Source organism: Glycine max, chromosome 8 (genome assembly GCF_000004515.6).
Source record: "Glycine max cultivar Williams 82 chromosome 8, Glycine_max_v4.0, whole genome shotgun sequence".
Lineage (NCBI taxonomy): Eukaryota > Viridiplantae > Streptophyta > Magnoliopsida > Fabales > Fabaceae > Glycine > Glycine max.
Genome location: NC_038244.2, coordinates 33,099,043 through 33,108,804, shown reverse-complemented (window position 1 = coordinate 33,108,804; position 9,762 = coordinate 33,099,043). Strand labels below are relative to the sequence as shown.

The 9,762-nt window shown below is 39.3% G+C and overlaps 1 non-coding gene across 1 annotated transcript; it reads left to right on the top strand.

The window, feature by feature from the left end:
- Positions 1-1,399: 1,399 nt before the first annotated feature.
- Positions 1,400-1,506, top strand: LOC113002510 (small nucleolar RNA R71). Its single transcript, XR_003268064.1, has one exon. It is a non-coding gene; the product is annotated as a small nucleolar RNA R71 (small nucleolar RNA).
- The last annotated feature ends 8,256 nt before the right edge of the window (positions 1,507-9,762 follow it).

The following is a 9,762-nucleotide window of genomic DNA, read 5'->3' as shown; positions in this document are numbered from 1 at the left end:
AAAAATAGACAGAGGCATAACACTAACAAAAGCTCCTAAATCTAGCATGGCATTGTCAAACTTACTATTCCCTATAATACAAGGTATGCTGAATGTACCTGGATCTTTGCATTTTTCAGGAATTTGAGGAACAGATTTACCAATCAATGCATAGACATTTCTGCCCATGCTAATCCGTTCACTTCCTTTAAGCTTCCGCTTATTAGTGCACAGCTCCTTCAAGAATTTAGCATATCTTGGAATTTGCTTTATTGCATCCAACAGAGGTATGTTTACCTCTACTTTTCTAAACGTTTCCAAGATCTATTTCTCTGCCTCTTCCATTTTTTTGTTGGAAACTGCTCTTGGAGGGAATGGAAGAAGGGGAATGTGTTGCTTCTGCAAATCAGAATTACCTGTGGAAGAAGATTCACCTGCACAGCAATTGTTAGGTAAATTTTTGTCATCACCTTTTTCTGGAGTAAAGTGAAGTTTGGCAGGTTCATTTGCAGATGAGGAAGGTGCTACGGGTTGAGGTCCTTGACACTGCTTTCCCAACCACAATGAAATGGCACTGACATTTTTGGGATTTTGGACAGATTGAGAAGGTAGCTTGTTATTCTGGGACTGTTGTTGATTCAATTGTGTAGCTAATTGTCCCATCTGATTAGTCAAGCTCTGAATGGAAGCTCTGGTCTCTTGTTGAAACTGCATGTTTTGCATAGTCATTTGCCTCACAAGTTCTTCGAGGGAAGGTTGTGTAGGGGCCTCAACTATTGGTTGTTTCTGGGGTTGTTGCTGTTGTTGGATTGGTGGAGGAATGTATTGTCTGCTTGGGCCAGCAGCATTTTGGAAGGAAGGAGCAGGCTACTATTGTTGTTGCTGAGGGCTGGACCATCTGAGATTAGGGTGATTCCTCCATCCAGGGTTGTATCTGTTGCTGGAGAGGTCATAATTGTTCTGTTGTGGTTGATTTTGCTGCTGAGGTTGAGGAGGTCAATTGTAAATATTTAAAGCATAAGCTTCAGGCTGCTCAATTGCTCCAGGTTGTTGCATGAAAGGGAAAAGGTCTGTATGGTGGTCAGCAGAGGAGCACAAACCACAAACCCTTGCGATAGGTACAAATTTCTGATTCAAGGCCAGCTAGGTTACCAAGTTAACCAATGCATCCAGTTTTCCTTCAAGCTTCTTAGTCTCAGATGATGCAGTTGAGTTTGTAGCTACCTCATGCACTCCTCTAATGACTATGGCATCATTTCTGGTGCTAAACTGCTGGGAGTTGGAAGCCATCTTCTCAATTAAATTTCTGGCTTCAGCAGGAGTCATGTCTCCAAGGGCTCCACCACTGGCAGCATCTATCATACTTCTCTCCATATTACTGAGTCCTTCATAAAAATATTGAAGAAGAAGCTGCTTCGAAATCTGATGGTGAGGGCAACTGGCACATAGTTTTTTAAATCGCTCCCAGTACTCATACAGGCTCTCTCCACTGAGTTGTCTAATACTTGAGATATCTTTCCTGATGGTTGTGGTCCTGGAAGCAGGGAAAAAATTTTCTATGAATACTCTCTTAAGGTCATCCCAGCTCGTGATGGACCTTGGAGCAAGGTAATACAGCCAGTCCTTTGCCACTCCCTCTAATGATTGAGGAAAAGCCTTCAGAAATATGTGATCCTCTTAGACATCTGGGGGTTTCATGGTGGAGCAGAAAATATGAAATTCCTTCAAATGTTTGTGCGGGTCTTCACCTGCAAGGCCATGAAACTTTGGAAGCAAAGGAATTAGTCCAGTTTTAAGAACATATGGGACATCCTCATCAGGGTATTGGATGAACAAGCTTTCGTAGGTGAAATTAGGTGCAGCCATTTCCCTTAGATTCCTCTTACGGGGTGGAGGTTGTGCCATGTTCTCAAAATGTGCAAAATCAGAATGCTCAGAATCAGAATGCTCAAAATTATAATGCTCCAAATCAGGATGTTCAAAATCACCAATAACAGAATGCACAGATTCACCAGTAATGGAATGCTCAGGATGATCAAAAGGTATAAAATGATGCCTAACTAATCTATGAAATTTCCTATCTATCTCAGGGTCAAAGGGTTGTAAGTCTGATGGATTGCCTCTAGTCATACACTACATTCAGCATGCACAACTAATTGCCTTGTCATGTAAATAAAGGTGCAGGTTTGAACTACAGCTACCCTCAAATGATATCCAAATGACTTGAAATTTTGTGAGCAACCTTATCAAATGATGAGAAGATAGCACAAAAAAATTTCAGGCAAAAATTCAAAGTCTAACTATGGAAGCTAAAAATGGTAGGTTAAGAAAAATAAGTGAATAAAACTTGAAAAATAAAAATAAAAAACTTTTGACAGAATCACTATTTTTGGACGATGGAGACCTCAGTCGGCTTATGGCGGGCTGCCACGGCATAGGAAAGTTTTTTCTACCCCAAATACATATATAATAATTGCGATTCTGATAACCAGAGCAAAAGTTATGGCCGTTTGAAGTTTCGACAAACACAAAATTTGCTACTTTTTTGGAACTTTCAAATCTGACCAAACTAAAGGCTCTAGCTATTTTTCCCACAAAATATAGGTTAAAATAAGTTACCACAAAAGTGGTCGCTAAGTCCGTCGCAAAACACTATTCACAGCAAAACACCCAAGACTGAAACAGGGGAAACACTTAATGGGAAAACTAAAACAGAACACACACTAAACAAAAAACCAGGACACTAAACAACACTAACACACATACTAACATAATACTAACAATTAAACATAAAACACGAAAGGATTAAAAACAAAACACTAGCTAGCTATTATGAACCTTTGGACACTGCTCCCCGGCAACGGTGCCAAATTTGATCGAGGCCGTACCCGAATCAAATAAACATGAAAATGCAGTAACTAGCAAGTGATCCTAGGTCGTTTCCCAATGAGCAATGACAAACCAAATGTTCATAATATACTTGCGCAGTAACAGAAATGATTGGGGGGGTTGTTTGTTTCATGATTAAAGAGCAGAACAAGTAAACTGGAATATGAGACTACTAATATTAAAAACGGGTTGTTTCCTCTGATTCAGAAGTCATTCTCTTATCCTGGGTTATGGAGAATTCGTCCCTAACAGTCAACCACTTAATCCAACCCTATTTCAATTTACTAAGCGAAAATCAACTTAGGGTTGTCAATACGTGATTAGGCACCACATACACCAGTTACCCCTTCGTTCATTAAGCATGAACGCAAGTTAGGCTCAGAGGCAATTAATCGAACACGAAGCGTGCACTGATTAATGTTCACGAATTTGGGATAACTGGTGAAGGGAAAACTGCCAGGAAACCACATTACAAATGAAACCTCAAAGAGAGTTGGGCTTCATCCTCAAAAGGAAACAACACCAAAAAAACTAGCCTTCCATAGATTCAAACAGAAAACGCAAATGAAACATGAAGCAGAAACGTAAATGAACAGAAACGTAAATGAACAGAAATGTAAATGAAACAGAAATGTAAATGAAACAGAAATGTAAATGAAAGTACAAGAAGAAGCAATAACGAAATTGTAATTAGAAGCAGAAAACGGAAAATTGCATTAAGAACGAAAACAGTAGCCTTAGAACAGAAGAACGTGAAAAACCTAAAACAAAAGCTCTGAATAATAAAATAGCATAATAGAATAGCCTTGCACGAATCCCAAGGCTGCTATTTAAAAAGAGTCACTCAAAGTCACTGGGCCCTATTACAATACTCTGGCCCAAAACGAAATAAACACTGAACAACATAAAATAAAATTGCATAATTTCCTAATTAGAAATTAACTAAGGTAAGCGCTGCTTTATTTTCCCTCTTCAAGTCCATAACCAAAATCCAGATTAAGCCCAATGTTTCATTAATTCCTGAAATTAGATTAAAAACATCAAATTAGCTAAATGAGCCCAAATAATAAAACTGCCTGATTAATTGACAATTAAGACCAATCAGTAATTAAAATAGTGCAAAAAGGTTTTAGAAAATAGAAGAAAATGATGGCACATCAATTGGTTTTGTGGTAGGTGGGTTATGTGGTTGATTTAGGGATGGCCTTTGTGGATGACTGGGTGGTGGGTAATGAGAAGGGCTGATATTGGCTGAGTAATGACATTGTTTGGCTGGTAGGAAGTTTCCATGTAGGAACGGCAATCACATCATGGGTTTCTCCTTCATTCTCACCCTCTTCATTTGCCCCAGTTTTCTCATTCGTCCAAGCAGGATGATTAAATTTGCCTTTTTTCAAACCTGCTTCGATCCTTTCCCCAGCGAAGACCAAATCCGCAAAGCTTGAAGGTGCGTACCCCACCATTTTTCATAGTAAAACACTGGTAATGTGTCTACTATTATTGTTGTCGCAACCTACCCTTTGGCGGGAGGGCGACGCGTGACTAGCGAGAGCGTGTTCCAAGAAAGGAATACGCGCGGAGTCGCCACCAACGTTTATTTGAGGAAAACGTTTGAAAACTGGAAAAGACGTGATCTACGAACTTCAAGTGAAAGGTTCGGGAGTTGTTTTTACATACGGGGAAGGTATTAGCACCCCACACGTCCGTCATAAGGGACGGCAGCCTTTAATCAAATGTGCAAATATGACTTCAATTTACATTCTTTTCCCTTTTTACGTTCTTGTGTCTTTTTTATGCCTTTTTATATTTGTATCTTTTTGTGGTCGACAAGGGCGTTTCCTTTTGCTCTTACGTATTCCTCAATTGCAATGAGAAAATTAGACCTACGTAGTTCTTTTGTTAACAAAGCGTTTTGGTTACGTTATTTTTTATCCTTTTTTGCAAGATATGTTTTTGTTGAATGAAAGGTCATTTAAGGCATTGGACCATTAGACAACCTTTCGATTCTTTTGAAAAGTGAGAAAAACATTAAGGCATTGGACCATTAATGATTTCTTTATTTTTTAAAAGAGGTAACAAAGTTACATATTGATTTTAGGCTTTTTTAGAAATCTACCCTTAACCAATAAAAGCGGAAAAGACCATTTAAAGGCATTGGACCTTTGAAAATGGCTTTTTTAGGCGATGACAAAAAGTTTGGTTTATGAATTGATTTTAGCCTTAGTTTCACTTTGGTTATTAGTTGATTCGATTAAGAAAGAGAAATCAAAGAAAAACGTCCGATTGATTTTTTTGATTTATTTTACTAAAAGATATTTTTGATTATTATATTATTTTTTTTACCTCTTTTTGGTTTCCAACGTGGTTACGGCATGACCGAACGGTTGGATTTCCTTTTAACAGAAATTAATGGATATTACAATTCAAATGATCGGTGGAAATTTATTTTATTTTTTATTAGGGGAGAAAATGACTTAAGTAAATGACTAAAGCACGTCAAAAAGGGGTACGGAAAGTAAATGAAATGAAAATAAAAGTACGCGAAACAAATAAGGACCACTAAGGGTACATGGAATGAATTGAAAAGTTCGTTTTCGGGAACTTACCGGTTGAAGACTGAAGAACGATGAAGAACGAACGAAGAACGTCGAAGAGCGGTTGAAAATCTTCGCGAAATCACCCACGGAAACGTTACGAAAACATTATGGAAGCGCCTCGGCTTGGATTTTCTTCACGGAAACAATTTTTTTCACTAATTTCAAGTGATCTCAGATACCAGGAGGGCTGAACATTTTTCTCCTTCACTCCTCCCCCTATTTATAGAAAAATAGGGGAGGAGCTTGCCACCCAGCTTGCCCAGGCGAGCTCAGTTGGCCCAAGCGAGCCAGGTTGCTTCCCCCAAAAGCAACCGCCTTTTGGAGGAACATCTTGGAAGGCCCAAGTGGGCCTGGTTGCTATTTGCACCCCTTTTTTTTACTAAATACACCCCCTTTGCTTTTTTGGTGATTCTTTTTCCGTAACGTTACGAAACTTTACAAATTTCGTAACGATACTTGTTTTCTTTCCGTAAGGTTTCGAAACCTTATGGGTCATGTAATTAATCCTTTTTTAGCTTTCGGAATGTTACAGAAACTCACGGATTGCGTAACAATACTTCCTTTTGATTTCCGGCATGTTACGAAATTTCACGGATTGCGTAACAATGCTTCCTTTTGATTTCCAGCACGTCTTGGAACTTCACGTATCGTGCAAAAAAGGGTACCAAGTACCTCGAAGCGGTCAACCAAAGGTTGCATGCCATCAAACAAATCCCCGGACGAAATTAGGATATGACAGTTGCCCCTCTTTACTTGTCTTTTATTGGAGATAAAAGGGAAGTAAAGATAAGACACTAATTTCGTTCGAGCGAAACACCATTCGGCCAGTGAACCTCCCTGCCAGCGGAACCTGCAAAAATTTGAAAATGATCAGTACCGACACATCATCCTGATACTGTCAAATTTGTTCCTCTTGGTTGATACAAGATGCAGAATGACCATAATTTGTCTCTGCATTTTGTTGGACACGATCGAGCCTGGGCGACGAGAAACAGAATGACCATAATTTGTCTCTGCGTATCACCGGACATGATCACCTCTGGATGGCGAAAAAGCTCATGATACAAGATGCAGAATGACCATAATTCATCGATGTGCGTTTATTACTCATCGAGCGTGCGGATAACTGCATGTCATCGGGCCCGCCGCCTCTAGATGAAAAAAGGCACAGAAGACGACGTTAGTCTCTGCATGCTATCATGCTTTGAGTCTTATAGATAGCAAAAGAAAGTGCGGGACCAAATGGTCCCCGCATGTCATCTGGCCCGCCGCCTCTGGATAACAAAAGGCGTAGAAGATGACGTTAGTCTCTGCGTGCTATCATGCTTTGAGTCTCATAGATAGCAAAAGAAAGTGCGGGACCAAATGGTTCCCGCATGTCATCGGGCCCGCCGCCTCTAGATGACAAAAGGCGCAGAAGACGACGTTAGTCTCTGCGTGCTATGATGCTTTGAGTCTTATAGATAGCAAAAGAAAGTGCGGGACCAAATGGTTCCCGCATGTCATCGGGCCCGCCGCCTCTGGATGACAAAAGGCATAGAAGACGACGTTAGTCTCTCCGTGCTATCATGCTTTGAGTCTTAGAGATAGCAAAAGAAAGTTTAAACGGATAACCACTCGGGTATCTCCGCATGTCACGTGACTCCAGTGTCAGTATGACAGAAATTGTGGGGCGGCCGACAAAAGCGAGGCTCTTGCGCCTACGTATCCTCAATGAGAAACTTAGACCTACATAGTTCTGGATAACTTGTGAGACTAAAAATAGTCTCGGTGTTTTCTTCACTAAAATGCGAACATGCTTTAGTAAAGAGAGAAAACTTCCAACTAATTAGAGCAACATATGCTTTTCGGATGAAAAACAATGTGTCTACCGGGGAAGGGGAGTATGCTGATGAAATCTTCTCATACCCACAAATGAGATTTTGGATGTTAGCATTCCGTTTCTAAATGACCATTTAGAGGAAAAACTGGGTTCAACAAAAATAGAAGAAAATCACTCAAAGTGTATTAATCTTACACAGGTAAGTGTTTCATCCTAATTCCGAACCATAGATACGTCATGACTTGATTTTGCAAATAATTTCCTATCAAATCAAAGATTACATGCGTGATCATGGATCAATAGGACTTTTCTTTGGGAATGGTGTTTTTTTTGGGGGGGGAACTTTGGCTTTGAGTGTTTTTGGCCTTTTCCTTTTCTGTTTTTGTTTAGTGCGGGGCGAAAAAGTCGCTGACACACAGGATTTTGGTTGGCAATCAAAGGGAGAGGACCACTTTAGGTCGTGGTTTCCTTTCTTTTCTTGTTTACTTGGTGACAAATCTGTATTGTTCAGATATTGTCTGGTCCAAAGACCTTTCTGTATATTTCTTCTGTTTTCTTCCGATCTTTGATCGAGAATTTTTTTCTTTTTTGCTTTCCCCCACTCTTTGATTGGGAATTTTCTCTTTTTGTTTTCTTCCGATTCTTTGATCGAGAACTTTCTTTTCTTCTTTTCTCTTCTTTTCTTTTTTCTTTTTTTTGTTTTCTTTTGAGGGCAAGGTTTATGGTGAGTTGGGACTTTGGCTAAAGGCTTGTAGAACGGCTGGACATGATATATGTCAGGGTTTGGTTTGGTTCAGGGATAAAAGGGGATGTCCCACATTATTTCCATGACACAAATGCAACAATGATGATTTGGAAATTTTATGCAAAACTAGTGTTTCTAGGGTTCATCATTCATTTTCTCTATTTTAGCAACCCAGTGTTTCTAAAATATGTTCTTCTATCAATTTGTGCATTCATCCGAGTCTATCTTGGGTGTTCCGAAAAACTTTCACAGCATTTACCCTTCAAATGTGTGCACACATTTCTTTCAAAAACTGGTTATGATCAGTGAATTTTTCCTTCAAATAAAAGTTGGATTTTATCTCTTTTCACGAGCATGTTATTTTTTAGCTAGACAACTTTTATTCTTATTATTTTCTTTTTTCCTTCCTTCTTTTTCTCTCTTTTCCTTTTCCTCTTTTTTTACTTTTTTAAGTTATTTATCATTTGTTCATTTCATCTCTCTTCTTTCTTTTTTTTTCTCTTTTTCTCTCTGAAAAGGTCGTGCAGACGAGGGCGCACACTACCTACTTACGTCTAACCACAAGGTGAACGAGAAACGCACGAAAATGGTAAGTCGCAAAATGGTGAAGAAATAACTGAAAGCCATAACGCCGAAAATGTCTAACAGAAACGAGCAGTAATGATAGTAATATTAGTAACCATATAAACAAAAACAGAAGACAATAATGTCAACAACAATATAGACAACAACAGAAAAACGTCAATAGCAAACTAATAAAAAAAACAGTAATGTCAAAAAATGCGGTGACTGATGCAATCCTACCCCCCAAGGGTATTGGATAGAAGACTTCAAGAGGCTTAGGCTAGAGCTACTAAAGAAGGCCCTAGGGTTCTCATGAACCTTAGGGTAGATTTTTGAGCCCATGGGTCAAGGTTGGATCCATTCTTCTTTGTAAATGTTATAATTGGTTTTTCCTTCTTTTGGGCCTTGTATTTTGGCCATTCTAGTAGTATAGGGTTTTAGCCTTGTATTTCAGGGCATTTTGAGTAGTCTTTGTAATAGGGACTTTTTTTTATATTTTCATGTATTTTGGCATGGGGGTGAGCTTAGCTATTATAGGGGGTGTGTGTAACTAAGCTCTAGCTTCTTTAGGAATCTTCTCAAGGAAGCTTCTCAAGGAGGTGAGCTTAGTTATTAGAGGGGTGTGTGTAGCTAAGCTCTAGCTTCTCAAGGAAGTTTTCTCAAAGAAGCTTCTCAAGGAAGTTTTCTCAAGAAAGCTTCTCAAGGAAGCTACCTAGTCTATAAATAGAAACATGTGTAACACTTGTTGTAACTTTGATGAGTGAGAGTCTTGTGAGACATAACTCAAAGTTCAACTTCTCTCCCTTTTTCTTCCTTCAATTTCCTGCCCCCCCCCCCCCTTTCGATAACTCTAGCTCCTTCTTTATTATTTCTAGTCCAAACCTTTTGGAGTCTTCTATCATATACGCTTGGGGAAGTATAGAGCATTAATGATCACGGTCACGTGCATCTGCATCCTCTCAAGAAGGCGAGGATATCTGTCATCTCCGTGAGGGGGGGGATACCACCGCGTGTTGATCACTCATCCCGATTCTCCTCTATGTGGGCCGCGAACAAATCAATTGCCATGCGACGAGGATTTAAAAAAATAAAGAATTTATAAGTAAAGGAGCGAGACTATGACACAATTTACTGAACAAGATAGATATAGACACTTATGTATCTGC